The sequence below is a fragment of the Lithobates pipiens genome, unplaced genomic scaffold (genome assembly GCF_037356315.1).
Source record: "Lithobates pipiens isolate NorthernLeopardFrog02 unplaced genomic scaffold, aLitPip1_a1.2 Scaffold_8, whole genome shotgun sequence".
In the NCBI taxonomy this organism is placed as follows: domain Eukaryota; kingdom Metazoa; phylum Chordata; class Amphibia; order Anura; family Ranidae; genus Lithobates; species Lithobates pipiens.
The window spans coordinates 533,167,495-533,194,470 of NW_027507903.1; the positions used below are offsets into that span (position 1 = coordinate 533,167,495).

At 41.9% G+C, this 26,976-nt stretch overlaps 35 non-coding genes across 35 annotated transcripts; all 35 read right to left on the minus strand.

Moving 5' to 3' along the window:
• Positions 1-18: 18 nt before the first annotated feature.
• On the minus strand, positions 19-91 carry TRNAR-CCU (transfer RNA arginine (anticodon CCU)). Its single transcript has one exon. It is a non-coding gene; the product is annotated as a tRNA-Arg (tRNA).
• A 1,592-nt stretch (positions 92-1,683) lies between these two features.
• TRNAR-CCU (transfer RNA arginine (anticodon CCU)) lies at positions 1,684-1,756 on the minus strand. Its single transcript has one exon. It is a non-coding gene; the product is annotated as a tRNA-Arg (tRNA).
• Positions 1,757-2,177: 421 nt separating this feature from the next.
• On the minus strand, positions 2,178-2,270 carry TRNAI-UAU (transfer RNA isoleucine (anticodon UAU)). The gene is given in 2 exon segments: positions 2,178-2,213; positions 2,233-2,270. It is a non-coding gene; the product is annotated as a tRNA-Ile (tRNA).
• Positions 2,271-2,836: 566 nt separating this feature from the next.
• On the minus strand, positions 2,837-2,929 carry TRNAI-UAU (transfer RNA isoleucine (anticodon UAU)). Its single transcript is given in 2 exon segments — positions 2,837-2,872; positions 2,892-2,929. It is a non-coding gene; the product is annotated as a tRNA-Ile (tRNA).
• Positions 2,930-3,494: 565 nt separating this feature from the next.
• TRNAI-UAU (transfer RNA isoleucine (anticodon UAU)) lies at positions 3,495-3,587 on the minus strand. The gene is given in 2 exon segments: positions 3,495-3,530; positions 3,550-3,587. It is a non-coding gene; the product is annotated as a tRNA-Ile (tRNA).
• A 1,082-nt stretch (positions 3,588-4,669) lies between these two features.
• TRNAR-CCU (transfer RNA arginine (anticodon CCU)) lies at positions 4,670-4,742 on the minus strand. Its single transcript has one exon. It is a non-coding gene; the product is annotated as a tRNA-Arg (tRNA).
• Positions 4,743-5,159: 417 nt separating this feature from the next.
• Positions 5,160-5,252, minus strand: TRNAI-UAU (transfer RNA isoleucine (anticodon UAU)). The gene is given in 2 exon segments: positions 5,160-5,195; positions 5,215-5,252. It is a non-coding gene; the product is annotated as a tRNA-Ile (tRNA).
• Positions 5,253-5,818: 566 nt separating this feature from the next.
• Positions 5,819-5,911, minus strand: TRNAI-UAU (transfer RNA isoleucine (anticodon UAU)). The gene is given in 2 exon segments: positions 5,819-5,854; positions 5,874-5,911. It is a non-coding gene; the product is annotated as a tRNA-Ile (tRNA).
• Positions 5,912-6,993: 1,082 nt separating this feature from the next.
• On the minus strand, positions 6,994-7,066 carry TRNAR-CCU (transfer RNA arginine (anticodon CCU)). Its single transcript has one exon. It is a non-coding gene; the product is annotated as a tRNA-Arg (tRNA).
• A 417-nt stretch (positions 7,067-7,483) lies between these two features.
• TRNAI-UAU (transfer RNA isoleucine (anticodon UAU)) lies at positions 7,484-7,576 on the minus strand. Its single transcript is given in 2 exon segments — positions 7,484-7,519; positions 7,539-7,576. It is a non-coding gene; the product is annotated as a tRNA-Ile (tRNA).
• Positions 7,577-8,142: 566 nt separating this feature from the next.
• On the minus strand, positions 8,143-8,235 carry TRNAI-UAU (transfer RNA isoleucine (anticodon UAU)). Its single transcript is given in 2 exon segments — positions 8,143-8,178; positions 8,198-8,235. It is a non-coding gene; the product is annotated as a tRNA-Ile (tRNA).
• Positions 8,236-9,315: 1,080 nt separating this feature from the next.
• TRNAR-CCU (transfer RNA arginine (anticodon CCU)) lies at positions 9,316-9,389 on the minus strand. Its single transcript has one exon. It is a non-coding gene; the product is annotated as a tRNA-Arg (tRNA).
• A 421-nt stretch (positions 9,390-9,810) lies between these two features.
• On the minus strand, positions 9,811-9,903 carry TRNAI-UAU (transfer RNA isoleucine (anticodon UAU)). Its single transcript is given in 2 exon segments — positions 9,811-9,846; positions 9,866-9,903. It is a non-coding gene; the product is annotated as a tRNA-Ile (tRNA).
• A 563-nt stretch (positions 9,904-10,466) lies between these two features.
• On the minus strand, positions 10,467-10,559 carry TRNAI-UAU (transfer RNA isoleucine (anticodon UAU)). Its single transcript is given in 2 exon segments — positions 10,467-10,502; positions 10,522-10,559. It is a non-coding gene; the product is annotated as a tRNA-Ile (tRNA).
• A 1,082-nt stretch (positions 10,560-11,641) lies between these two features.
• Positions 11,642-11,714, minus strand: TRNAR-CCU (transfer RNA arginine (anticodon CCU)). Its single transcript has one exon. It is a non-coding gene; the product is annotated as a tRNA-Arg (tRNA).
• Positions 11,715-12,131: 417 nt separating this feature from the next.
• TRNAI-UAU (transfer RNA isoleucine (anticodon UAU)) lies at positions 12,132-12,224 on the minus strand. The gene is given in 2 exon segments: positions 12,132-12,167; positions 12,187-12,224. It is a non-coding gene; the product is annotated as a tRNA-Ile (tRNA).
• A 563-nt stretch (positions 12,225-12,787) lies between these two features.
• TRNAI-UAU (transfer RNA isoleucine (anticodon UAU)) lies at positions 12,788-12,880 on the minus strand. Its single transcript is given in 2 exon segments — positions 12,788-12,823; positions 12,843-12,880. It is a non-coding gene; the product is annotated as a tRNA-Ile (tRNA).
• Positions 12,881-13,962: 1,082 nt separating this feature from the next.
• Positions 13,963-14,035, minus strand: TRNAR-CCU (transfer RNA arginine (anticodon CCU)). Its single transcript has one exon. It is a non-coding gene; the product is annotated as a tRNA-Arg (tRNA).
• A 417-nt stretch (positions 14,036-14,452) lies between these two features.
• On the minus strand, positions 14,453-14,545 carry TRNAI-UAU (transfer RNA isoleucine (anticodon UAU)). Its single transcript is given in 2 exon segments — positions 14,453-14,488; positions 14,508-14,545. It is a non-coding gene; the product is annotated as a tRNA-Ile (tRNA).
• A 566-nt stretch (positions 14,546-15,111) lies between these two features.
• TRNAI-UAU (transfer RNA isoleucine (anticodon UAU)) lies at positions 15,112-15,204 on the minus strand. Its single transcript is given in 2 exon segments — positions 15,112-15,147; positions 15,167-15,204. It is a non-coding gene; the product is annotated as a tRNA-Ile (tRNA).
• Positions 15,205-15,769: 565 nt separating this feature from the next.
• On the minus strand, positions 15,770-15,862 carry TRNAI-UAU (transfer RNA isoleucine (anticodon UAU)). Its single transcript is given in 2 exon segments — positions 15,770-15,805; positions 15,825-15,862. It is a non-coding gene; the product is annotated as a tRNA-Ile (tRNA).
• Positions 15,863-16,943: 1,081 nt separating this feature from the next.
• Positions 16,944-17,016, minus strand: TRNAR-CCU (transfer RNA arginine (anticodon CCU)). Its single transcript has one exon. It is a non-coding gene; the product is annotated as a tRNA-Arg (tRNA).
• Positions 17,017-17,433: 417 nt separating this feature from the next.
• TRNAI-UAU (transfer RNA isoleucine (anticodon UAU)) lies at positions 17,434-17,526 on the minus strand. Its single transcript is given in 2 exon segments — positions 17,434-17,469; positions 17,489-17,526. It is a non-coding gene; the product is annotated as a tRNA-Ile (tRNA).
• Positions 17,527-18,092: 566 nt separating this feature from the next.
• Positions 18,093-18,185, minus strand: TRNAI-UAU (transfer RNA isoleucine (anticodon UAU)). Its single transcript is given in 2 exon segments — positions 18,093-18,128; positions 18,148-18,185. It is a non-coding gene; the product is annotated as a tRNA-Ile (tRNA).
• A 565-nt stretch (positions 18,186-18,750) lies between these two features.
• On the minus strand, positions 18,751-18,843 carry TRNAI-UAU (transfer RNA isoleucine (anticodon UAU)). The gene is given in 2 exon segments: positions 18,751-18,786; positions 18,806-18,843. It is a non-coding gene; the product is annotated as a tRNA-Ile (tRNA).
• A 1,081-nt stretch (positions 18,844-19,924) lies between these two features.
• On the minus strand, positions 19,925-19,997 carry TRNAR-CCU (transfer RNA arginine (anticodon CCU)). Its single transcript has one exon. It is a non-coding gene; the product is annotated as a tRNA-Arg (tRNA).
• A 417-nt stretch (positions 19,998-20,414) lies between these two features.
• On the minus strand, positions 20,415-20,507 carry TRNAI-UAU (transfer RNA isoleucine (anticodon UAU)). Its single transcript is given in 2 exon segments — positions 20,415-20,450; positions 20,470-20,507. It is a non-coding gene; the product is annotated as a tRNA-Ile (tRNA).
• A 566-nt stretch (positions 20,508-21,073) lies between these two features.
• TRNAI-UAU (transfer RNA isoleucine (anticodon UAU)) lies at positions 21,074-21,166 on the minus strand. The gene is given in 2 exon segments: positions 21,074-21,109; positions 21,129-21,166. It is a non-coding gene; the product is annotated as a tRNA-Ile (tRNA).
• Positions 21,167-21,731: 565 nt separating this feature from the next.
• Positions 21,732-21,824, minus strand: TRNAI-UAU (transfer RNA isoleucine (anticodon UAU)). The gene is given in 2 exon segments: positions 21,732-21,767; positions 21,787-21,824. It is a non-coding gene; the product is annotated as a tRNA-Ile (tRNA).
• A 1,081-nt stretch (positions 21,825-22,905) lies between these two features.
• On the minus strand, positions 22,906-22,978 carry TRNAR-CCU (transfer RNA arginine (anticodon CCU)). The gene has a single exon. It is a non-coding gene; the product is annotated as a tRNA-Arg (tRNA).
• Positions 22,979-23,395: 417 nt separating this feature from the next.
• TRNAI-UAU (transfer RNA isoleucine (anticodon UAU)) lies at positions 23,396-23,488 on the minus strand. Its single transcript is given in 2 exon segments — positions 23,396-23,431; positions 23,451-23,488. It is a non-coding gene; the product is annotated as a tRNA-Ile (tRNA).
• A 566-nt stretch (positions 23,489-24,054) lies between these two features.
• TRNAI-UAU (transfer RNA isoleucine (anticodon UAU)) lies at positions 24,055-24,147 on the minus strand. Its single transcript is given in 2 exon segments — positions 24,055-24,090; positions 24,110-24,147. It is a non-coding gene; the product is annotated as a tRNA-Ile (tRNA).
• Positions 24,148-24,712: 565 nt separating this feature from the next.
• TRNAI-UAU (transfer RNA isoleucine (anticodon UAU)) lies at positions 24,713-24,805 on the minus strand. Its single transcript is given in 2 exon segments — positions 24,713-24,748; positions 24,768-24,805. It is a non-coding gene; the product is annotated as a tRNA-Ile (tRNA).
• A 1,081-nt stretch (positions 24,806-25,886) lies between these two features.
• Positions 25,887-25,959, minus strand: TRNAR-CCU (transfer RNA arginine (anticodon CCU)). Its single transcript has one exon. It is a non-coding gene; the product is annotated as a tRNA-Arg (tRNA).
• Positions 25,960-26,376: 417 nt separating this feature from the next.
• TRNAI-UAU (transfer RNA isoleucine (anticodon UAU)) lies at positions 26,377-26,469 on the minus strand. The gene is given in 2 exon segments: positions 26,377-26,412; positions 26,432-26,469. It is a non-coding gene; the product is annotated as a tRNA-Ile (tRNA).
• Between the last annotated feature and the right edge of the window lie 507 nt (positions 26,470-26,976).

A 26,976-nucleotide genomic window follows, 5' to 3' on the forward strand; every position in this document is an offset into this window, starting at 1 on the left:
GTCAAGCTAGATCTCAAACACCCCAGATGGGACTCGAACCCACAATCCCTGGCTTAGGAGGCCAGTGCCTTATCCATTAGGCCACTGGGGCTTTCGCTAGATGACAGCAAAGACTTTTTTTTTCTTTCAGAAGTTATCCGTTCTCTTACTTTACAAGGTAAGGGTGGCAAAATCTTTGTTTTTATTTTCCCTTGTAAACTTGCTACAGAATTGCAAGCGGTTTGAGCTACAAAGTCAGAAGAATGAGTTTTCTGAAAGAGAAAAGCCATGTCGCAGCTCTCCACACCTCTTTTCATCAAGTAGAAGGCGCACATTTTCTTTATCTGTTCTGGTCCACAATTTAAAGAATGTGGTCAGTGTAACAGAAAGACAGCTCATTCAAGCACCCTTGAGGAAAGAACCTTGAGTTTCTTTGGGCGCTTATTGCCCTGTTGTAAAGTTCTCAGGCCATAGGGTGCAAGTGCAGATTACATTTTCCATGAATAAAGGCAAAAAGCAAGAAACTGCATGCTCCAGGTGAGGCTCGAACTCACAACCTCGGCATTGCTCAACAGATACTGCCATATAAGTACCGCGCGCTGACAGATTGCGCCACTGGAGCACAGAAGCCATCACGGAAATCCATCACCCATGTCTCCTTGGTTTCAAATAGGCCTTCAAGTGATCCGAAACCTAAAATCGTGCTTATCCCAGACAAAAGAGAATATTTTTTCTCTCATAGCAAGAAATGGTAGCATATAAGTACTCCTAGAAAAAAAAAAACACCGCCAAATCCACTTGACTGGAGCTCAAGGACAGTATTTTAAAAATAAAAGTAGAACTTTTTTGAAAGAAAAAATGATATTGCAACTGCTATCGTGACGTGTTAGGGATATATTCATGCATGTTTGAAAAGTTACTAAATATCCACTGTAAAGCAAGAAGTGGCAGGTAATACCAAGTACCTTTGGATCAAGGTCCGTTTGTGGGTAAACCCAGATAAAACACAAGAGTTGTTAATACATTTGAAATGCCACTATCCAGCAACTGTGTTGAGCATTTTGATGCTCTATTTTTCAGAAAATCTGCCGATCCACGTCAGATTCTATTTCTGACTGCTTGCGGCAAGAAGACTTCTGAATGTGTCCCAAAGCAGTGGCTATCAGTGTGAATCTCAACAAATGCAACAACACCATGTCATATGAAGCAAAGGAAGCACACCTCTAAGGAGCGATTCTGATTGCTATTCGTATACATGTTGATACATCAGGAAAAACATTTCTGAAACTGGCACAAAAAGGACATAAAATGCCTTCCTGCAAATTAAGCTTACCAACGATACTTGTCAGGGTGGCTTTTTTGCTTGAAGATTTTAGGCCACCGGATTTGCATGCCACAATGGGATGTCTGGAGAATGTCGGAGAAAATGCAAAGCTCTTTCCTAATGAAAGCAGCGTTTCCTTTGTGGGGAGTTGAACATATTGTTTGGCAGAAACATTGCAGGAGATTTGGTTTTGGACAAGAGGACTTGTAGCCATCTTGCAGAAGTTTCCATTCAGTTGATAGCATGCTGCGGAACTAATCTGAGTTCTACTAGGAGAAGGCAGACATATTAATTAAGGCAACAGGAAAGGGAAGTCCTAAAGGTTTTATTCTAAAGCCTTGCTTTCGATGTGACTTGAAAGAGTCAAGCTAGATCTCAAACACCCCAGATGGGACTCGAACCCACAATCCCTGGCTTAGGTGGCCAGTGCCTTATCCATTAGGCCACTGGGGCTTTGGCTAGATGACAGCAAAGACTTTTTTTTTTTTTCTTTCAGAAGTCATCCGTTCTCTTACTTTACAAGGTAAGGGTGGCAAAATCTTTGTTTTTATTTTCCCTTGTAAACTTGCTACAGAATTGCAAGCGGTTTGAGCTACAAAGTCAGAAGAATGAGTTTTCTGAAAGAGAAAAGCCATGTCGCAGCTCTCCACACCTCTTTTCATCAAGTAGAAGGCGCACATTTTCTTTATCTGTTCTGGTCCACAATTTAAAGAATGTGGTCAGTGTAACAGAAAGACAGCTCATTCAAGCACCCTTGAGGAAAGAACCTTGAGTTTCTTTGGGCGCTTATTGCCCTGTTGTAAAGTTCTCAGGCCATAGGGTGCAAGTGCAGATTACATTTTCCATGAATAAAGGCAAAAAGCAAGAAACTGCATGCTCCAGGTGAGGCTCGAACTCACAACCTCGGCATTGCTCAACAGATACTGCCATATAAGTACCGCGCGCTGACCGATTGCGCCACTGGAGCACAGAAGCCATCACGGAAATCCATCACCCATGTCTCCTTGGTTTCAAATAGGCCTTCAAGTGATCCGAAACCTAAAATCGTGCTTATCCCAGACAAAAGAGAATATTTTTTCTCTCATAGCAAGAAATGGTAGCATATAAGTACTCCTAGAAAAAAAAAAACACCGCCAAATCCACTTGACTGGAGCTCCGTTCTCCGTTCTCTTACTTTACAAGGTAAGGGTGGCAAAATCTTTGTTTTTATTTTCCCTTGTAAACTTGCTACAGAATTGCAAGCGGTTTGAGCTACAAAGTCAGAAGAATGAGTTTTCTGAAAGAGAAAAGCCATGTCGCAGCTCTCCACACCTCTTTTCATCAAGTAGAAGGCGCACATTTTCTTTATCTGTTCTGGTCCACAATTTAAAGAATGTGGTCAGTGTAACAGAAAGACAGCTCATTCAAGCACCCTTGAGGAAAGAACCTTGAGTTTCTTTGGGCGCTTATTGCCCTGTTGTAAAGTTCTCAGGCCATAGGGTGCAAGTGCAGATTACATTTTCCATGAATAAAGGCAAAAAGCAAGAAACTGCATGCTCCAGGTGAGGCTCGAACTCACAACCTCGGCATTGCTCAACAGATACTGCCATATAAGTACCGCGCGCTGACCGATTGCGCCACTGGAGCACAGAAGCCATCACGGAAATCCATCACCCATGTCTCCTTGGTTTCAAATAGGCCTTCAAGTGATCCGAAACCTAAAATCGTGCTTATCCCAGACAAAAGAGAATATTTTTTCTCTCATAGCAAGAAATGGTAGCATATAAGTACTCCTAGAAAAAAAAAACACCGCCAAATCCACTTGACTGGAGCTCCGTTCTCCGTTCTCTTACTTTACAAGGTAAGGGTGGCAAAATCTTTGTTTTTATTTTCCCTTGTAAACTTGCTACAGAATTGCAAGCGGTTTGAGCTACAAAGTCAGAAGAATGAGTTTTCTGAAAGAGAAAAGCCATGTCGCAGCTCTCCACACCTCTTTTCATCAAGTAGAAGGCGCACATTTTCTTTATCTGTTCTGGTCCACAATTTAAAGAATGTGGTCAGTGTAACAGAAAGACAGCTCATTCAAGCACCCTTGAGGAAAGAACCTTGAGTTTCTTTGGGCGCTTATTGCCCTGTTGTAAAGTTCTCAGGCCATAGGGTGCAAGTGCAGATTACATTTTCCATGAGTAAAGGCAAAAAGCAAGAAACTGCATGCTCCAGGTGAGGTTCGAACTCACAACCTCGGCATTGCTCAACAGATACTGCCATATAAGTACCGCGCGCTGACCGATTGCGCCACTGGAGCACAGAAGCCATCACGGAAATCCATCACCCATGTCTCCTTGGTTTCAAATAGGCCTTCAAGTGATCCGAAACCTAAAATCGTGCTTATCCCAGACAAAAGAGAACATTTTTTCTCTCATAGCAAGAAATGGTAGCATATAAGTACTCCTAGAAAAAAAAAAACACCGCCAAATCCACTTGACTGGAGCTCAAGGACAGTATTTTAAAAATAAAAGTAGAACTTTTTTGAAAGAAAAAATGATATTGCAACTGCTATCGTGACGTGTTAGGGATATATTCATGCATGTTTGAAAAGTTACTAAATATCCACTGTAAAGCAAGAAGTGGCAGGTAATGCCAAGTACCTTTGGATCAAGGTCCGTTTGTGGGTAAACCCAGATAAAACACAAGAGTTGTTAATACATTTGAAATGCCACTATCCAGTAACTGTGTTGAGCATTTTGATGCTCTATTTTTCAGAAAATCTGCCGATCCACGTCAGATTCTATTTCTGACTGCTTGCGGCAAGAAGACTTCTGAATGTGTCCCAAAGCAGTGGCTATCAGTGTGAATCTCAACAAATGCAACAACACCATGTCATATGAAGCAAAGGAAGCACACCTCTAAGGAGCGATTCTGATTGCTATTCGTATACATGTTGATACATCAGGAAAAACATTTCTGAAACTGGCACAAAAAGGACATAAAATGCCTTCCTGCAAATTAAGCTTACCAACGATACTTGTCAGGGTGGCTTTTTTGCTTGAAGATTTTAGGCCACCGGATTTGCATGCCACAATGGGATGTCTGGAGAATGTCGGAGAAAATGCAAAGCTCTTTCCTAATGAAAGCAGCGTTTCCTTTGTGGGGAGTTGAACATATTGTTTGGCAGAAACATTGCAGGAGATTTGGTTTTGGACAAGAGGACTTGTAGCCATCTTGCAGAAGTTTCCATTCAGTTGATAGCATGCTGCTGAACTAATCTGAGTTCTACTAGGAGAAGGCAGACATATTAATTAAGGCAACAGGAAAGGGAAGTCCTAAAGGTTTTATTCTAAAGCCTTGCTTTCGATGTGACTTGAAAGAGTCAAGCTAGATCTCAAACACCCCAGATGGGACTCGAACCCACAATCCCTGGCTTAGGAGGCCAGTGCCTTATCCATTAGGCCACTGGGGCTTTCGCTAGATGACAGCAAAGACTTTTTTTTTCTTTCAGAAGTCATCCGTTCTCTTACTTTACAAGGTAAGGGTGGCAAAATCTTTGTTTTTATTTTCCCTTGTAAACTTGCTACAGAATTGCAAGCGGTTTGAGCTACAAAGTCAGAAGAATGAGTTTTCTGAAAGAGAAAAGCCATGTCGCAGCTCTCCACACCTCTTTTCATCAAGTAGAAGGCGCACATTTTCTTTATCTGTTCTGGTCCACAATTTAAAGAATGTGGTCAGTGTAACAGAAAGACAGCTCATTCAAGCACCCTTGAGGAAAGAACCTTGAGTTTCTTTGGGCGCTTATTGCCCTGTTGTAAAGTTCTCAGGCCATAGGGTGCAAGTGCAGATTACATTTTCCATGAATAAAGGCAAAAAGCAAGAAACTGCATGCTCCAGGTGAGGCTCGAACTCACAACCTCGGCATTGCTCAACAGATACTGCCATATAAGTACCGCGCGCTGACCGATTGCGCCACTGGAGCACAGAAGCCATCACGGAAATCCATCACCCATGTCTCCTTGGTTTCAAATAGGCCTTCAAGTGATCCGAAACCTAAAATCGTGTTTATCCCAGACAAAAGAGAATATTTTTTCTCTCATAGCAAGAAATGGTAGCATATAAGTACTCCTAGAAAAAAAAAAACACCGCCAAATCCACTTGACTGGAGCTCCGTTCTCCGTTCTCTTACTTTACAAGGTAAGGGTGGCAAAATCTTTGTTTTTATTTTCCCTTGTAAACTTGCTACAGAATTGCAAGCGGTTTGAGCTACAAAGTCAGAAGAATGAGTTTTCTGAAAGAGAAAAGCCATGTCGCAGCTCTCCACACCTCTTTTCATCAAGTAGAAGGCGCACATTTTCTTTATCTGTTCTGGTCCACAATTTAAAGAATGTGGTCAGTGTAACAGAAAGACAGCTCATTCAAGCACCCTTGAGGAAAGAACCTTGAGTTTCTTTGGGCACTTATTGCCCTGTTGTAAAGTTCTCAGGCCATAGGGTGCAAGTGCAGATTACATTTTCCATGAATAAAGGCAAAAAGCAAGAAACTGCATGCTCCAGGTGAGGCTCGAACTCACAACCTCGGCATTGCTCAACAGATACTGCCATATAAGTACCGCGCGCTGACCGATTGCGCCACTGGAGCACAGAAGCCATCACGGAAATCCATCACCCATGTCTCCTTGGTTTCAAATAGGCCTTCAAGTGATCCGAAACCTAAAATCGTGCTTATCCCAGACAAAAGAGAATATTTTTTCTCTCATAGCAAGAAATGGTAGCATATAAGTACTCCTAGAAAAAAAAAAACACCGCCAAATCCACTTGACTGGAGCTCAAGGACAGTATTTTAAAAATAAAAGTAGAACTTTTTTGAAAGAAAAAATGATATTGCAACTGCTATCGTGACGTGTTAGGGATATATTCATGCATGTTTGAAAAGTTACTAAATATCCACTGTAAAGCAAGAGGTGGCAGGTAATACCAAGTACCTTTGGATCAAGGTCCGTTTGTGGGTAAACCCAGATAAAACACAAGAGTTGTTAATACATTTGAAATGCCACTATCCAGCAACTGTGTTGAGCATTTTGATGCTCTATTTTTCAGAAAATCTGCCGATCCACGTCAGATTCTATTTCTGACTGCTTGCGGCAAGAAGACTTCTGAATGTGTCCCAAAGCAGTGGCTATCAGTGTGAATCTCAACAAATGCAACAACACCATGTCATATGAAGCAAAGGAAGCACACCTCTAAGGAGCGATTCTGATTGCTATTCGTATACATGTTGATACATCAGGAAAAACATTTCTGAAACTGGCACAAAAAGGACATAAAATGCCTTCCTGCAAATTAAGCTTACCAACGATACTTGTCAGGGTGGCTTTTTTGCTTGAAGATTTTAGGCCACCGGATTTGCATGCCACAATGGGATGTCTGGAGAATGTCGGAGAAAATGCAAAGCTCTTTCCTAATAAAAGCAGCGTTTCCTTTGTTTGGAGTTGAACATATTGTTTGGCAGAAACATTGCAGGAGATTTGGTTTTGGACAAGAGGACTTGTAGCCATCTTGCAGAAGTTTCCATTCAGTTGATAGCATGCTGCTGAACTAATCTGAGTTCTACTAGGAGAAGGCAGACATATTAATTAAGGCAACAGGAAAGGGAAGTCCTAAAGGTTTTATTCTAAAGCCTTGCTTTCGATGTGACTTGAAAGAGTCAAGCTAGATCTCAAACACCCCAGATGGGACTCGAACCCACAATCCCTGGCTTAGGAGGCCAGTGCCTTATCCATTAGGCCACTGGGGCTTTCGCTAGATCACAGCAAAGACTTTTTTTTTCTTTCAGAAGTCATCCGTTCTCTTACTTTACAAGGTAAGGGTGGCAAAATCTTTGTTTTTATTTTCCCTTGTAAACTTGCTACAGAATTGCAAGCGGTTTGAGCTACAAAGTCAGAAGAATGAGTTTTCTGAAAGAGAAAAGCCATGTCGCAGCTCTCCACACCTCTTTTCATCAAGTAGAAGGCGCACATTTTCTTTATCTGTTCTGGTCCACAATTTAAAGAATGTGGTCAGTGTAACAGAAAGACAGCTCATTCAAGCACCCTTGAGGAAAGAACCTTGAGTTTCTTTGGGCGCTTATTGCCCTGTTGTAAAGTTCTCAGGCCATAGGGTGAAAGTGCAGATTACATTTTCCATGAATAAAGGCAAAAAGCAAGAAACTGCATGCTCCAGGTGAGGCTCGAACTCACAACCTCGGCATTGCTCAACAGATACTGCCATATAAGTACCGCGCGCTGACCGATTGCGCCACTGGAGCACAGAAGCCATCACGGAAATCCATCACCCATGTCTCCTTGATTTCAAATAGGCCTTCAAGTGATCCGAAACCTAAAATCGTGCTTATCCCAGACAAAAGAGAATATGTTTTCTCTCATAGCAAGAAATGGTAGCATATAAGTACTCCTAGAAAAAAAAAAACACCGCCAAATCCACTTGACTGGAGCTCCGTTCTCCGTTCTCTTACTTTACAAGGTAAGGGTGGCAAAATCTTTGTTTTTATTTTCCCTTGTAAACTTGCTACAGAATTGCAAGTGGTTTGAGCTACAAAGTCAGAAGAATGAGTTTTCTGAAAGAGAAAAGCCATGTCGCAGCTCTCCACACCTCTTTTCATCAAGTAGAAGGCGCACATTTTCTTTATCTGTTCTGGTCCACAATTTAAAGAATGTGGTCAGTGTAACAGAAAGACAGCTCATTCAAGCACCCTTGAGGAAAGAACCTTGAGTTTCTTTGGGCGCTTATTGCCCTGTTGTAAAGTTCTCAGGCCATAGGGTGCAAATGCAGATTACATTTTCCATGAGTAAAGGCAAAAAGCAAGAAACTGCATGCTCCAGGTGAGGTTCGAACTCACAACCTCAGCATTGCTCAACAGATACTGCCATATAAGTACCGCGCGCTGACCGATTGCGCCACTGGAGCACAGAAGCCATCACGGAAATCCATCACCCATGTCTCCTTGGTTTCAAATAGGCCTTCAAGTGATCCGAAACCTAAAATCGTGCTTATCCCAGACAAAAGAGAATATTTTTTCTCTCATAGCAAGAAATGGTAGCATATAAGTACTCCTAGAAAAAAAAAACACCGCCAAATCCACTTGACTGGAGCTCAAGGACAGTATTTTAAAAATAAAAGTAGAACTTTTTTGAAAGAAAAAATGATATTGCAACTGCTATCGTGACGTGTTAGGGATATATTCATGCATGTTTGAAAAGTTACTAAATATCCACTGTAAAGCAAGAAGTGGCAGGTAATACCAAGTACCTTTGGATCAAGGTCCGTTTGTGGGTAAACCCAGATAAAACACAAGAGTTGTTAATACATTTGAAATGCCACTATCCAGTAACTGTGTTGAGCATTTTGATGCTCTATTTTTCAGAAAATCTGCCGATCCACGTCAGATTCTATTTCTGACTGCTTGCGGCAAGAAGACTTCTGAATGTGTCCCAAAGCAGTGGCTATCAGTGTGAATCTCAACAAATGCAACAACACCATGTCATATGAAGCAAAGGAGCACACCTCTAAGGAGCGATTCTGATTGCTATTCGTATACATGTTGATACATCAGGAAAAACATTTCTGAAACTGGCACAAAAAGGACATAAAATGCCTTCCTGCAAATTAAGCTTACCAACGATACTTGTCAGGGTGGCTTTTTTGCTTGAAGATTTTAGGCCACCGGATTTGCATGCCACAATGGGATGTCTGGAGAATGTCGGAGAAAATGCAAAGCTCTTTCCTAATGAAAGCAGCGTTTCCTTTGTGGGGAGTTGAACATATTGTTTGGCAGAAACATTGCAGGAGATTTGGTTTTGGACAAGAGGACTTGTAGCCATCTTGCAGAAGTTTCCATTCAGTTGATAGCATGCTGCTGAACTAATCTGAGTTCTACTAGGAGAAGGCAGACATATTAATTAAGGCAACAGGAAAGGGAAGTCCTAAAGGTTTTATTCTAAAGCCTTGCTTTCGATGTGACTTGAAAGAGTCAAGCTAGATCTCAAACACCCCAGAGTGGGACTCGAACCCACAATCCCTGGCTTAGGAGGCCAGTGCCTTATCCATTAGGCCACTGGGGCTTTCGCTAGATGACAGCAAAGACTTTTTTTTTTTTTCTTTCAGAAGTCATCCGTTCTCTTACTTTACAAGGTAAGGGTGGCAAAATCTTTGTTTTTATTTTCCCTTGTAAACTTGCTACAGAATTGCAAGCGGTTTGAGCTACAAAGTCAGAAGAATGAGTTTTCTGAAAGAGAAAAGCCATGTCGCAGCTCTCCACACCTCTTTTCATCAAGTAGAAGGCGCACATTTTCTTTATCTGTTCTGGTCCACAATTTAAAGAATGTGGTCAGTGTAACAGAAAGACAGCTCATTCAAGCACCCTTGAGGAAAGAACCTTGAGTTTCTTTGGGCGCTTATTGCCCTGTTGTAAAGTTCTCAGGCCATAGGGTGCAAGTGCAGATTACATTTTCCATGAATAAAGGCAAAAAGCAAGAAACTGCATGCTCCAGGTGAGGCTCGAACTCACAACCTCGGCATTGCTCAACAGATACTGCCATATAAGTACCGCGCGCTGACCGATTGCGCCACTGGAGCACAGAAGCCATCACGGAAATCCATCACCCATGTCTCCTTGGTTTCAAATAGGCCTTCAAGTGATCCGAAACCTAAAATCGTGCTTATCCCAGACAAAAGAGAATATTTTTTCTCTCATAGCAAGAAATGGTAGCATATAAGTACTCCTAGAAAAAAAAAACACCGCCAAATCCACTTGACTGGAGCTCCGTTCTCCGTTCTCTTACTTTACAAGGTAAGGGTGGCAAAATCTTTGTTTTTATTTTCCCTTGTAAACTTGCTACAGAATTGCAAGCGGTTTGAGCTACAAAGTCAGAAGAATGAGTTTTCTGAAAGAGAAGCCATGTCGCAGCTCTCCACACCTCTTTTCATCAAGTAGAAGGCGCACATTTTCTTTATCTGTTCTGGTCCACAATTTAAAGAATGTGGTCAGTGTAACAGAAAGACAGCTCATTCAAGCACCCTTGAGGAAAGAACCTTGAGTTTCTTTGGGCGCTTATTGCCCTGTTGTAAAGTTCTCAGGCCATAGGGTGCAAGTGCAGATTACATTTTCCATGAGTAAAGGCAAAAAGCAAGAAACTGCATGCTCCAGGTGAGGTTCGAACTCACAACCTCGGCATTGCTCAACAGATACTGCCATATAAGTACCACGCGCTGACCGATTGCGCCACTGGAGCACAGAAGCCATCACGGAAATCCATCACCCATGTCTCCTTGGTTTCAAATAGGCCTTCAAGCGATCCGAAACCTAAAATCGTGCTTATCCCAGACAAAAGAGAATATTTTTTCTCTCATAGCAAGAAATGGTAGCATATAAGTACTCCTAGAAAAAAAAAAACACCGCCAAATCCACTTGACTGGAGCTCAAGGACAGTATTTTAAAAATAAAAGTAGAACTTTTTTGAAAGAAAAAATGATATTGCAACTGCTATCGTGACGTGTTAGGGATATATTCATGCATGTTTGAAAAGTTACTAAATATCCACTGTAAAGCAAGAAGTGGCAGGTAATACCAAGTACCTTTGGATCAAGGTCCGTTTGTGGGTAAACCCAGATAAAACACAAGAGTTGTTAATACATTTGAAATGCCACTATCCAGTAACTGTGTTGAGCATTTTGATGCTCTATTTTTCAGAAAATCTGCCGATCCACGTCAGATTCTATTTCTGACTGCTTGCGGCAAGAAGACTTCTGAATGTGTCCCAAAGCAGTGGCTATCAGTGTGAATCTCAACAAATGCAACAACACCATGTCATATGAAGCAAAGGAAGCACACCTCTAAGGAGCGATTCTGATTGCTATTCGTATACATGTTGATACATCAGGAAAAACATTTCTGAAACTGGCACAAAAAGGACATAAAATGCCTTCCTGCAAATTAAGCTTACCAACGATACTTGTCAGGGTGGCTTTTTTGCTTGAAGATTTTAGGCCACCGGATTTGCATGCCACAATGGGATGTCTGGAGAATGTCGGAGAAAATGCAAAGCTCTTTCCTAATGAAAGCAGCGTTTCCTTTGTGGGGAGTTGAACATATTGTTTGGCAGAAACATTGCAGGAGATTTGGTTTTGGACAAGAGGACTTGTAGCCATCTTGCAGAAGTTTCCATTCAGTTGATAGCATGCTGCTGAACTAATCTGAGTTCTACTAGGAGAAGGCAGACATATTAATTAAGGCAACAGGAAAGGGAAGTCCTAAAGGTTTTATTCTAAAGCCTTGCTTTCGATGTGACTTGAAAGAGTCAAGCTAGATCTCAAACACCCCAGATGGGACTCGAACCCACAATCCCTGGCTTAGGAGGCCAGTGCCTTATCCATTAGGCCACTGGGGCTTTCGCTAGATGACAGCAAAGACTTTTTTTTTCTTTCAGAAGTCATCCGTTCTCTTACTTTACAAGGTAAGGGTGGCAAAATCTTTGTTTTTATTTTCCCTTGTAAACTTGCTACAGAATTGCAAGCGGTTTGAGCTACAAAGTCAGAAGAATGAGTTTTCTGAAAGAGAAAAGCCATGTCGCAGCTCTCCACACCTCTTTTCATCAAGTAGAAGGCGCACATTTTCTTTATCTGTTCTGGTCCACAATTTAAAGAATGTGGTCAGTGTAACAGAAAGACAGCTCATTCAAGCACCCTTGAGGAAAGAACCTTGAGTTTCTTTGGGCGCTTATTGCCCTGTTGTAAAGTTCTCAGGCCATAGGGTGCAAGTGCAGATTACATTTTCCATGAATAAAGGCAAAAAGCAAGAAACTGCATGCTCCAGGTGAGGCTCGAACTCACAACCTCGGCATTGCTCAACAGATACTGCCATATAAGTACCGCGCGCTGACCGATTGCGCCACTGGAGCACAGAAGCCATCACGGAAATCCATCACCCATGTCTCCTTGGTTTCAAATAGGCCTTCAAGTGATCCGAAACCTAAAATCGTGCTTATCCCAGACAAAAGAGAATATTTTTTCTCTCATAGCAAGAAATGGTAGCATATAAGTACTCCTAGAAAAAAAAAACACCGCCAAATCCACTTGACTGGAGCTCCGTTCTCCGTTCTCTTACTTTACAAGGTAAGGGTGGCAAAATCTTTGTTTTTATTTTCCCTTGTAAACTTGCTACAGAATTGCAAGCGGTTTGAGCTACAAAGTCAGAAGAATGAGTTTTCTGAAAGAGAAGCCATGTCGCAGCTCTCCACACCTCTTTTCATCAAGTAGAAGGCGCACATTTTCTTTATCTGTTCTGGTCCACAATTTAAAGAATGTGGTCAGTGTAACAGAAAGACAGCTCATTCAAGCACCCTTGAGGAAAGAACCTTGAGTTTCTTTGGGCGCTTATTGCCCTGTTGTAAAGTTCTCAGGCCATAGGGTGCAAGTGCAGATTACATTTTCCATGAGTAAAGGCAAAAAGCAAGAAACTGCATGCTCCAGGTGAGGTTCGAACTCACAACCTCGGCATTGCTCAACAGATACTGCCATATAAGTACCACGCGCTGACCGATTGCGCCACTGGAGCACAGAAGCCATCACGGAAATCCATCACCCATGTCTCCTTGGTTTCAAATAGGCCTTCAAGCGATCCGAAACCTAAAATCGTGCTTATCCCAGACAAAAGAGAATATTTTTTCTCTCATAGCAAGAAATGGTAGCATATAAGTACTCCTAGAAAAAAAAAAACACCGCCAAATCCACTTGACTGGAGCTCAAGGACAGTATTTTAAAAATAAAAGTAGAACTTTTTTGAAAGAAAAAATGATATTGCAACTGCTATCGTGACGTGTTAGGGATATATTCATGCATGTTTGAAAAGTTACTAAATATCCACTGTAAAGCAAGAAGTGGCAGGTAATACCAAGTACCTTTGGATCAAGGTCCGTTTGTGGGTAAACCCAGATAAAACACAAGAGTTGTTAATACATTTGAAATGCCACTATCCAGTAACTGTGTTGAGCATTTTGATGCTCTATTTTTCAGAAAATCTGCCGATCCACGTCAGATTCTATTTCTGACTGCTTGCGGCAAGAAGACTTCTGAATGTGTCCCAAAGCAGTGGCTATCAGTGTGAATCTCAACAAATGCAACAACACCATGTCATATGAAGCAAAGGAAGCACACCTCTAAGGAGCGATTCTGATTGCTATTCGTATACATGTTGATACATCAGGAAAAACATTTCTGAAACTGGCACAAAAAGGACATAAAATGCCTTCCTGCAAATTAAGCTTACCAACGATACTTGTCAGGGTGGCTTTTTTGCTTGAAGATTTTAGGCCACCGGATTTGCATGCCACAATGGGATGTCTGGAGAATGTCGGAGAAAATGCAAAGCTCTTTCCTAATGAAAGCAGCGTTTCCTTTGTGGGGAGTTGAACATATTGTTTGGCAGAAACATTGCAGGAGATTTGGTTTTGGACAAGAGGACTTGTAGCCATCTTGCAGAAGTTTCCATTCAGTTGATAGCATGCTGCTGAACTAATCTGAGTTCTACTAGGAGAAGGCAGACATATTAATTAAGGCAACAGGAAAGGGAAGTCCTAAAGGTTTTATTCTAAAGCCTTGCTTTCGATGTGACTTGAAAGAGTCAAGCTAGATCTCAAACACCCCAGATGGGACTCGAACCCACAATCCCTGGCTTAGGAGGCCAGTGCCTTATCCATTAGGCCACTGGGGCTTTCGCTAGATGACAGCAAAGACTTTTTTTTTCTTTCAGAAGTCATCCGTTCTCTTACTTTACAAGGTAAGGGTGGCAAAATCTTTGTTTTTATTTTCCCTTGTAAACTTGCTACAGAATTGCAAGCGGTTTGAGCTACAAAGTCAGAAGAATGAGTTTTCTGAAAGAGAAAAGCCATGTCGCAGCTCTCCACACCTCTTTTCATCAAGTAGAAGGCGCACATTTTCTTTATCTGTTCTGGTCCACAATTTAAAGAATGTGGTCAGTGTAACAGAAAGACAGCTCATTCAAGCACCCTTGAGGAAAGAACCTTGAGTTTCTTTGGGCGCTTATTGCCCTGTTGTAAAGTTCTCAGGCCATAGGGTGCAAGTGCAGATTACATTTTCCATGAATAAAGGCAAAAAGCAAGAAACTGCATGCTCCAGGTGAGGCTCGAACTCACAACCTCGGCATTGCTCAACAGATACTGCCATATAAGTACCGCGCGCTGACCGATTGCGCCACTGGAGCACAGAAGCCATCACGGAAATCCATCACCCATGTCTCCTTGGTTTCAAATAGGCCTTCAAGTGATCCGAAACCTAAAATCGTGCTTATCCCAGACAAAAGAGAATATTTTTTCTCTCATAGCAAGAAATGGTAGCATATAAGTACTCCTAGAAAAAAAAAAACACCGCCAAATCCACTTGACTGGAGCTCCGTTCTCCGTTCTCTTACTTTACAAGGTAAGGGTGGCAAAATCTTTGTTTTTATTTTCCCTTGTAAACTTGCTACAGAATTGCAAGCGGTTTGAGCTACAAAGTCAGAAGAATGAGTTTTCTGAAAGAGAAAAGCCATGTCGCAGCTCTCCACACCTCTTTTCATCAAGTAGAAGGCGCACATTTTCTTTATCTGTTCTGGTCCACAATTTAAAGAATGTGGTCAGTGTAACAGAAAGACAGCTCATTCAAGCACCCTTGAGGAAAGAACCTTGAGTTTCTTTGGGCGCTTATTGCCCTGTTGTAAAGTTCTCAGGCCATAGGGTGCAAGTGCAGATTACATTTTCCATGAGTAAAGGCAAAAAGCAAGAAACTGCATGCTCCAGGTGAGGTTCGAACTCACAACCTCGGCATTGCTCAACAGATACTGCCATATAAGTACCACGCGCTGACCGATTGCGCCACTGGAGCACAGAAGCCATCACGGAAATCCATCATCCATGTCTCCTTGGTTTCAAATAGGCCTTCAAGTGATCCGAAACCTAAAATCGTGCTTATCCCAGACAAAAGAGAATATTTTTTCTCTCATAGCAAGAAATGGTAGCATATAAGTACTCCTAGAAAAAAAAAACACCGCCAAATCCACTTGACTGGAGCTCCGTTCTCCGTTCTCTTACTTTACAAGGTAAGGGTGGCAAAATCTTTGTTTTTATTTTCCCTTGTAAACTTGCTACAGAATTGCAAGCGGTTTGAGCTACAAAGTCAGAAGAATGAGTTTTCTGAAAGAGAAAAGCCATGTCGCAGCTCTCCACACCTCTTTTCATCAAGTAGAAGGCGCACATTTTCTTTATCTGTTCTGGTCCACAATTTAAAGAATGTGGTCAGTGTAACAGAAAGACAGCTCATTCAAGCACCCTTGAGGAAAGAACCTTGAGTTTCTTTGGGCGCTTATTGCCCTGTTGTAAAGTTCTCAGGCCATAGGGTGCAAGTGCAGATTACATTTTCCATGAGTAAAGGCAAAAAGCAAGAAACTGCATGCTCCAGGTGAGGTTCGAACTCACAACCTCGGCATTGCTCAACAGATACTGCCATATAAGTACCGCGCGCTGACCGATTGCGCCACTGGAGCACAGAAGCCATCACGGAAATCCATCACCCATGTCTCCTTGGTTTCAAATAGGCCTTCAAGTGATCCGAAACCTAAAATCGTGCTTATCCCAGACAAAAGAGAATATTTTTTCTCTCATAGCAAGAAAGGGTAGCATATAAGTACTCCTAGAAAAAAAAAACACCGCCAAATCCACTTGACTGGAGCTCAAGGACAGTATTTTAAAAATAAAAGTAGAACTTTTTTGAAAGAAAAAATGATATTGCAACTGCTATCGTGACGTGTTAGGGATATATTCATGCATGTTTGAAAAGTTACTAAATATCCACTGTAAAGCAAGAAGTGGCAGGTAATACCAAGTACCTTTGGATCAAGGTCCGTTTGTGGGTAAACCCAGATAAAACACAAGAGTTGTTAATACATTTGAAATGCCACTATCCAGTAACTGTGTTGAGCATTTTGATGCTCTATTTTTCAGAAAATCTGCCGATCCACGTCAGATTCTATTTCTGACTGCTTGCGGCAAGAAGACTTCTGAATGTGTCCCAAAGCAGTGGCTATCAGTGTGAATCTCAACAAATGCAACAACACCATGTCATATGAAGCAAAGGAAGCACACCTCTAAGGAGCGATTCTGATTGCTATTCGTATACATGTTGATACATCAGGAAAAACATTTCTGAAACTGGCACAAAAAGGACATAAAATGCCTTCCTGCAAATTAAGCTTACCAACGATACTTGTCAGGGTGGCTTTTTTGCTTGAAGATTTTAGGCCACCGGATTTGCATGCCACAATGGGATGTCTGGAGAATGTCGGAGAAAATGCAAAGCTCTTTCCTAATGAAAGCAGCGTTTCCTTTGTGGGGAGTTGAACATATTGTTTGGCAGAAACATTGCAGGAGATTTGGTTTTGGACAAGAGGACTTGTAGCCATCTTGCAGAAGTTTCCATTCAGTTGATAGCATGCTGCTGAACTAATCTGAGTTCTACTAGGAGAAGGCAGACATATTAATTAAGGCAACAGGAAAGGGAAGTCCTAAAGGTTTTATTCTAAAGCCTTGCTTTCGATGTGACTTGAAAGAGTCAAGCTAGATCTCAAACACCCCAGATGGGACTCGAACCCACAATCCCTGGCTTAGGAGGCCAGTGCCTTATCCATTAGGCCACTGGGGCTTTCGCTAGATGACAGCAAAGACTTTTTTTTTCTTTCAGAAGTCATCCGTTCTCTTACTTTACAAGGTAAGGGTGGCAAAATCTTTGTTTTTATTTTCCCTTGTAAACTTGCTACAGAATTGCAAGCGGTTTGAGCTACAAAGTCAGAAGAATGAGTTTTCTGAAAGAGAAAAGCCATGTCGCAGCTCTCCACACCTCTTTTCATCAAGTAGAAGGCGCACATTTTCTTTATCTGTTCTGGTCCACAATTTAAAGAATGTGGTCAGTGTAACAGAAAGACAGCTCATTCAAGCACCCTTGAGGAAAGAACCTTGAGTTTCTTTGGGCGCTTATTGCCCTGTTGTAAAGTTCTCAGGCCATAGGGTGCAAGTGCAGATTACATTTTCCATGAATAAAGGCAAAAAGCAAGAAACTGCATGCTCCAGGTGAGGCTCGAACTCACAACCTCGGCATTGCTCAACAGATACTGCCATATAAGTACCGCGCGCTGACCGATTGCGCCACTGGAGCACAGAAGCCATCACGGAAATCCATCACCCATGTCTCCTTGGTTTCAAATAGGCCTTCAAGTGATCCGAAACCTAAAATCGTGCTTATCCCAGACAAAAGAGAATATTTTTTCTCTCATAGCAAGAAATGGTAGCATATAAGTACTCCTAGAAAAAAAAAAACACCGCCAAATCCACTTGACTGGAGCTCCGTTCTCCGTTCTCTTACTTTACAAGGTAAGGGTGGCAAAATCTTTGTTTTTATTTTCCCTTGTAAACTTGCTACAGAATTGCAAGCGGTTTGAGCTACAAAGTCAGAAGAATGAGTTTTCTGAAAGAGAAAAGCCATGTCGCAGCTCTCCACACCTCTTTTCATCAAGTAGAAGGCGCACATTTTCTTTATCTGTTCTGGTCCACAATTTAAAGAATGTGGTCAGTGTAACAGAAAGACAGCTCATTCAAGCACCCTTGAGGAAAGAACCTTGAGTTTCTTTGGGCGCTTATTGCCCTGTTGTAAAGTTCTCAGGCCATAGGGTGCAAGTGCAGATTACATTTTCCATGAGTAAAGGCAAAAAGCAAGAAACTGCATGCTCCAGGTGAGGTTCGAACTCACAACCTCGGCATTGCTCAACAGATACTGCCATATAAGTACCACGCGCTGACCGATTGCGCCACTGGAGCACAGAAGCCATCACGGAAATCCATCATCCATGTCTCCTTGGTTTCAAATAGGCCTTCAAGTGATCCGAAACCTAAAATCGTGCTTATCCCAGACAAAAGAGAATATTTTTTCTCTCATAGCAAGAAATGGTAGCATATAAGTACTCCTAGAAAAAAAAAACACCGCCAAATCCACTTGACTGGAGCTCCGTTCTCCGTTCTCTTACTTTACAAGGTAAGGGTGGCAAAATCTTTGTTTTTATTTTCCCTTGTAAACTTGCTACAGAATTGCAAGCGGTTTGAGCTACAAAGTCAGAAGAATGAGTTTTCTGAAAGAGAAAAGCCATGTCGCAGCTCTCCACACCTCTTTTCATCAAGTAGAAGGCGCACATTTTCTTTATCTGTTCTGGTCCACAATTTAAAGAATGTGGTCAGTGTAACAGAAAGACAGCTCATTCAAGCACCCTTGAGGAAAGAACCTTGAGTTTCTTTGGGCGCTTATTGCCCTGTTGTAAAGTTCTCAGGCCATAGGGTGCAAGTGCAGATTACATTTTCCATGAGTAAAGGCAAAAAGCAAGAAACTGCATGCTCCAGGTGAGGTTCGAACTCACAACCTCGGCATTGCTCAACAGATACTGCCATATAAGTACCGCGCGCTGACCGATTGCGCCACTGGAGCACAGAAGCCATCACGGAAATCCATCACCCATGTCTCCTTGGTTTCAAATAGGCCTTCAAGTGATCCGAAACCTAAAATCGTGCTTATCCCAGACAAAAGAGAATATTTTTTCTCTCATAGCAAGAAAGGGTAGCATATAAGTACTCCTAGAAAAAAAAAACACCGCCAAATCCACTTGACTGGAGCTCAAGGACAGTATTTTAAAAATAAAAGTAGAACTTTTTTGAAAGAAAAAATGATATTGCAACTGCTATCGTGACGTGTTAGGGATATATTCATGCATGTTTGAAAAGTTACTAAATATCCACTGTAAAGCAAGAAGTGGCAGGTAATACCAAGTACCTTTGGATCAAGGTCCGTTTGTGGGTAAACCCAGATAAAACACAAGAGTTGTTAATACATTTGAAATGCCACTATCCAGTAACTGTGTTGAGCATTTTGATGCTCTATTTTTCAGAAAATCTGCCGATCCACGTCAGATTCTATTTCTGACTGCTTGCGGCAAGAAGACTTCTGAATGTGTCCCAAAGCAGTGGCTATCAGTGTGAATCTCAACAAATGCAACAACACCATGTCATATGAAGCAAAGGAAGCACACCTCTAAGGAGCGATTCTGATTGCTATTCGTATACATGTTGATACATCAGGAAAAACATTTCTGAAACTGGCACAAAAAGGACATAAAATGCCTTCCTGCAAATTAAGCTTACCAACGATACTTGTCAGGGTGGCTTTTTTGCTTGAAGATTTTAGGCCACCGGATTTGCATGCCACAATGGGATGTCTGGAGAATGTCGGAGAAAATGCAAAGCTCTTTCCTAATGAAAGCAGCGTTTCCTTTGTGGGGAGTTGAACATATTGTTTGGCAGAAACATTGCAGGAGATTTGGTTTTGGACAAGAGGACTTGTAGCCATCTTGCAGAAGTTTCCATTCAGTTGATAGCATGCTGCTGAACTAATCTGAGTTCTACTAGGAGAAGGCAGACATATTAATTAAGGCAACAGGAAAGGGAAGTCCTAAAGGTTTTATTCTAAAGCCTTGCTTTCGATGTGACTTGAAAGAGTCAAGCTAGATCTCAAACACCCCAGATGGGACTCGAACCCACAATCCCTGGCTTAGGAGGCCAGTGCCTTATCCATTAGGCCACTGGGGCTTTCGCTAGATGACAGCAAAGACTTTTTTTTTCTTTCAGAAGTCATCCGTTCTCTTACTTTACAAGGTAAGGGTGGCAAAATCTTTGTTTTTATTTTCCCTTGTAAACTTGCTACAGAATTGCAAGCGGTTTGAGCTACAAAGTCAGAAGAATGAGTTTTCTGAAAGAGAAAAGCCATGTCGCAGCTCTCCACACCTCTTTTCATCAAGTAGAAGGCGCACATTTTCTTTATCTGTTCTGGTCCACAATTTAAAGAATGTGGTCAGTGTAACAGAAAGACAGCTCATTCAAGCACCCTTGAGGAAAGAACCTTGAGTTTCTTTGGGCGCTTATTGCCCTGTTGTAAAGTTCTCAGGCCATAGGGTGCAAGTGCAGATTACATTTTCCATGAATAAAGGCAAAAAGCAAGAAACTGCATGCTCCAGGTGAGGCTCGAACTCACAACCTCGGCATTGCTCAACAGATACTGCCATATAAGTACCGCGCGCTGACCGATTGCGCCACTGGAGCACAGAAGCCATCACGGAAATCCATCACCCATGTCTCCTTGGTTTCAAATAGGCCTTCAAGTGATCCGAAACCTAAAATCGTGCTTATCCCAGACAAAAGAGAATATTTTTTCTCTCATAGCAAGAAATGGTAGCATATAAGTACTCCTAGAAAAAAAAAAACACCGCCAAATCCACTTGACTGGAGCTCCGTTCTCCGTTCTCTTACTTTACAAGGTAAGGGTGGCAAAATCTTTGTTTTTATTTTCCCTTGTAAACTTGCTACAGAATTGCAAGCGGTTTGAGCTACAAAGTCAGAAGAATGAGTTTTCTGAAAGAGAAAAGCCATGTCGCAGCTCTCCACACCTCTTTTCATCAAGTAGAAGGCGCACATTTTCTTTATCTGTTCTGGTCCACAATTTAAAGAATGTGGTCAGTGTAACAGAAAGACAGCTCATTCAAGCACCCTTGAGGAAAGAACCTTGAGTTTCTTTGGGCGCTTATTGCCCTGTTGTAAAGTTCTCAGGCCATAGGGTGCAAGTGCAGATTACATTTTCCATGAGTAAAGGCAAAAAGCAAGAAACTGCATGCTCCAGGTGAGGTTCGAACTCACAACCTCGGCATTGCTCAACAGATACTGCCATATAAGTACCACGCGCTGACCGATTGCGCCACTGGAGCACAGAAGCCATCACGGAAATCCATCATCCATGTCTCCTTGGTTTCAAATAGGCCTTCAAGTGATCCGAAACCTAAAATCGTGCTTATCCCAGACAAAAGAGAATATTTTTTCTCTCATAGCAAGAAATGGTAGCATATAAGTACTCCTAGAAAAAAAAAACACCGCCAAATCCACTTGACTGGAGCTCCGTTCTCCGTTCTCTTACTTTACAAGGTAAGGGTGGCAAAATCTTTGTTTTTATTTTCCCTTGTAAACTTGCTACAGAATTGCAAGCGGTTTGAGCTACAAAGTCAGAAGAATGAGTTTTCTGAAAGAGAAAAGCCATGTCGCAGCTCTCCACACCTCTTTTCATCAAGTAGAAGGCGCACATTTTCTTTATCTGTTCTGGTCCACAATTTAAAGAATGTGGTCAGTGTAACAGAAAGACAGCTCATTCAAGCACCCTTGAGGAAAGAACCTTGAGTTTCTTTGGGCGCTTATTGCCCTGTTGTAAAGTTCTCAGGCCATAGGGTGCAAGTGCAGATTACATTTTCCATGAGTAAAGGCAAAAAGCAAGAAACTGCATGCTCCAGGTGAGGTTCGAACTCACAACCTCGGCATTGCTCAACAGATACTGCCATATAAGTACCGCGCGCTGACCGATTGCGCCACTGGAGCACAGAAGCCATCACGGAAATCCATCACCCATGTCTCCTTGGTTTCAAATAGGCCTTCAAGTGATCCGAAACCTAAAATCGTGCTTATCCCAGACAAAAGAGAATATTTTTTCTCTCATAGCAAGAAAGGGTAGCATATAAGTACTCCTAGAAAAAAAAAACACCGCCAAATCCACTTGACTGGAGCTCAAGGACAGTATTTTAAAAATAAAAGTAGAACTTTTTTGAAAGAAAAAATGATATTGCAACTGCTATCGTGACGTGTTAGGGATATATTCATGCATGTTTGAAAAGTTACTAAATATCCACTGTAAAGCAAGAAGTGGCAGGTAATACCAAGTACCTTTGGATCAAGGTCCGTTTGTGGGTAAACCCAGATAAAACACAAGAGTTGTTAATACATTTGAAATGCCACTATCCAGTAACTGTGTTGAGCATTTTGATGCTCTATTTTTCAGAAAATCTGCCGATCCACGTCAGATTCTATTTCTGACTGCTTGCGGCAAGAAGACTTCTGAATGTGTCCCAAAGCAGTGGCTATCAGTGTGAATCTCAACAAATGCAACAACACCATGTCATATGAAGCAAAGGAAGCACACCTCTAAGGAGCGATTCTGATTGCTATTCGTATACATGTTGATACATCAGGAAAAACATTTCTGAAACTGGCACAAAAAGGACATAAAATGCCTTCCTGCAAATTAAGCTTACCAACGATACTTGTCAGGGTGGCTTTTTTGCTTGAAGATTTTAGGCCACCGGATTTGCATGCCACAATGGGATGTCTGGAGAATGTCGGAGAAAATGCAAAGCTCTTTCCTAATGAAAGCAGCGTTTCCTTTGTGGGGAGTTGAACATATTGTTTGGCAGAAACATTGCAGGAGATTTGGTTTTGGACAAGAGGACTTGTAGCCATCTTGCAGAAGTTTCCATTCAGTTGATAGCATGCTGCTGAACTAATCTGAGTTCTACTAGGAGAAGGCAGACATATTAATTAAGGCAACAGGAAAGGGAAGTCCTAAAGGTTTTATTCTAAAGCCTTGCTTTCGATGTGACTTGAAAGAGTCAAGCTAGATCTCAAACACCCCAGATGGGACTCGAACCCACAATCCCTGGCTTAGGAGGCCAGTGCCTTATCCATTAGGCCACTGGGGCTTTCGCTAGATGACAGCAAAGACTTTTTTTTTCTTTCAGAAGTCATCCGTTCTCTTACTTTACAAGGTAAGGGTGGCAAAATCTTTGTTTTTATTTTCCCTTGTAAACTTGCTACAGAATTGCAAGCGGTTTGAGCTACAAAGTCAGAAGAATGAGTTTTCTGAAAGAGAAAAGCCATGTCGCAGCTCTCCACACCTCTTTTCATCAAGTAGAAGGCGCACATTTTCTTTATCTGTTCTGGTCCACAATTTAAAGAATGTGGTCAGTGTAACAGAAAGACAGCTCATTCAAGCACCCTTGAGGAAAGAACCTTGAGTTTCTTTGGGCGCTTATTGCCCTGTTGTAAAGTTCTCAGGCCATAGGGTGCAAGTGCAGATTACATTTTCCATGAATAAAGGCAAAAAGCAAGAAACTGCATGCTCCAGGTGAGGCTCGAACTCACAACCTCGGCATTGCTCAACAGATACTGCCATATAAGTACCGCGCGCTGACCGATTGCGCCACTGGAGCACAGAAGCCATCACGGAAATCCATCACCCATGTCTCCTTAGTTTCAAATAGGCCTTCAAGTGATCCGAAACCTAAAATCGTGCTTATCCCAGACAAAAGAGAATATTTTTTCTCTCATAGCAAGAAATGGTAGCATATAAGTACTCCTAGAAAAAAAAAAACACCGCCAAATCCACTTGACTGGAGCTCCGTTCTCCGTTCTCTTACTTTACAAGGTAAGGGTGGCAAAATCTTTGTTTTTATTTTCCCTTGTAAACTTGCTACAGAATTGCAAGCGGTTTGAGCTACAAAGTCAGAAGAATGAGTTTTCTGAAAGAGAAAAGCCATGTCGCAGCTCTCCACACCTCTTTTCATCAAGTAGAAGGCGCACATTTTCTTTATCTGTTCTGGTCCACAATTTAAAGAATGTGGTCAGTGTAACAGAAAGACAGCTCATTCAAGCACCCTTGAGGAAAGAACCTTGAGTTTCTTTGGGCGCTTATTGCCCTGTTGTAAAGTTCTCAGGCCATAGGGTGCAAGTGCAGATTACATTTTCCATGAGTAAAGGCAAAAAGCAAGAAACTGCATGCTCCAGGTGAGGTTCGAACTCACAACCTCGGCATTGCTCAACAGATACTGCCATATAAGTACCACGCGCTGACCGATTGCGCCACTGGAGCACAGAAGCCATCATGGAAATCCATCATCCATGTCTCCTTGGTTTCAAATAGGCCTTCAAGTGATCCGAAACCTAAAATCGTGCTTATCCCAGACAAAAGAGAATATTTTTTCTCTCATAGCAAGAAATGGTAGCATATAAGTACTCCTAGAAAAAAAAAACACCGCCAAATCCACTTGACTGGAGCTCCGTTCTCCGTTCTCTTACTTTACAAGGTAAGGGTGGCAAAATCTTTGTTTTTATTTTCCCTTGTAAACTTGCTACAGAATTGCAAGCGGTTTGAGCTACAAAGTCAGAAGAATGAGTTTTCTGAAAGAGAAAAGCCATGTCGCAGCTCTCCACACCTCTTTTCATCAAGTAGAAGGCGCACATTTTCTTTATCTGTTCTGGTCCACAATTTAAAGAATGTGGTCAGTGTAACAGAAAGACAGCTCATTCAAGCACCCTTGAGGAAAGAACCTTGAGTTTCTTTGGGCGCTTATTGCCCTGTTGTAAAGTTCTCAGGCCATAGGGTGCAAGTGCAGATTACATTTTCCATGAGTAAAGGCAAAAAGCAAGAAACTGCATGCTCCAGGTGAGGTTCGAACTCACAACCTCGGCATTGCTCAACAGATACTGCCATATAAGTACCGCACGCTGACCGATTGCGCCACTGGAGCACAGAAGCCATCACGGAAATCCATCACCCATGTCTCCTTGGTTTCAAATAGGCCTTCAAGCGATCCGAAACCTAAAATCGTGCTTATCCCAGACAAAAGAGAATATTTTTTCTCTCATAGCAAGAAATGGTAGCATATAAGTACTCCTAGAAAAAAAAAAACACCGCCAAATCCACTTGACTGGAGCTCAAGGACAGTATTTTAAAAATAAAAGTAGAACTTTTTTGAAAGAAAAAATGATATTGCAACTGCTATCGTGACGTGTTAGGGATATATTCATGCATGTTTGAAAAGTTACTAAATATCCACTGTAAAGCAAGAAGTGGCAGGTAATACCAAGTACCTTTGGATCAAGGTCCGTTTGTGGGTAAACCCAGATAAAACACAAGAGTTGTTAATACATTTGAAATGCCACTATCCAGTAACTGTGTTGAGCATTTTGATGCTCTATTTTTCAGAAAATCTGCCGATCCACGTCAGATTCTATTTCTGACTGCTTGCGGCAAGAAGACTTCTGAATGTGTCCCAAAGCAGTGGCTATCAGTGTGAATCTCAACAAATGCAACAACACCATGTCATATGAAGCAAAGGAAGCACACCTCTAAGGAGCGATTCTGATTGCTATTCGTATACATGTTGATACATCAGGAAAACATTTCTGAAACTGGCACAAAAAGGACATAAAATGCCTTCCTGCAAATTAAGCTTACCAACGATACTTGTCAGGGTGGCTTTTTTGCTTGAAGATTTTAGGCCACCGGATTTGCATGCCACAATGGGATGTCTGGAGAATGTCGGAGAAAATGCAAAGCTCTTTCCTAATGAAAGCAGCGTTTCCTTTGTGGGGAGTTGAACATATTGTTTGGCAGAAACATTGCAGGAGATTTGGTTTTGGACAAGAGGACTTGTAGCCATCTTGCAGAAGTTTCCATTCAGTTGATAGCATGCTGCTGAACTAATCTGAGTTCTACTAGGAGAAGGCAGACATATTAATTAAGGCAACAGGAAAGGGAAGTCCTAAAGGTTTTATTCTAAAGCCTTGCTTTTGATGTGACTTGAAAGAGTCAAGCTAGATCTCAAACACCCCAGATGGGACTCGAACCCACAATCCCTGGCTTAGGAGGCCAGTGCCTTATCCATTAGGCCACTGGGGCTTTCGCTAGATGACAGCAAAGACTTTTTTTTTCTTTCAGAAGTCATCCGTTCTCTTACTTTACAAGGTAAGGGTGGCAAAATCTTTGTTTTTATTTTCCCTTGTAAACTTGCTACAGAATTGCAAGCGGTTTGAGCTACAAAGTCAGAAGAATGAGTTTTCTGAAAGAGAAAAGCCATGTCGCAGCTCTCCACACCTCTTTTCATCAAGTAGAAGGCGCACATTTTCTTTATCTGTTCTGGTCCACAATTTAAAGAATGTGGTCAGTGTAACAGAAAGACAGCTCATTCAAGCACCCTTGAGGAAAGAACCTTGAGTTTCTTTGGGCGCTTATTGCCCTGTTGTAAAGTTCTCAGGCCATAGGGTGCAAGTGCAGATTACATTTTCCATGAGTAAAGGCAAAAAGCAAGAAACTGCATGCTCCAGGTGAGGTTCGAACTCACAACCTCGGCATTGCTCAACAGATACTGCCATATAAGTACCGCGCGCTGACCGATTGCGCCACTGGAGCACAGAAGCCATCACGGAAATCCATCACCCATGTCTCCTTGGTTTCAAATAGGCCTTCAAGTGATCCGAAACCTAAAATCGTGCTTATCCCAGACAAAAGAGAATATTTTTTCTCTCATAGCAAGAAATGGTAGCATATAAGTACTCCTAGAAAAAAAAAACACCGCCAAATCCACTTGACTGGAGCTCAAGGACAGTATTTTAAAAATAAAAGTAGAACTTTTTTGAAAGAAAAAATGATATTGCAACTGCTATCGTGACGTGTTAGGGATATATTCATGCATGTTTGAAAAGTTACTAAATATCCACTGTAAAGCAAGAAGTGGCAGGTAATACCAAGTACCTTTGGATCAAGGTCCGTTTGTGGGTAAACCCAGATAAAACACAAGAGTTGTTAATACATTTGAAATGCCACTATCCAGTAACTGTGTTGAGCATTTTGATGCTCTATTTTTCAGAAAATCTGCCGATCCACGTCAGATTCTATTTCTGACTGCTTGCGGCAAGA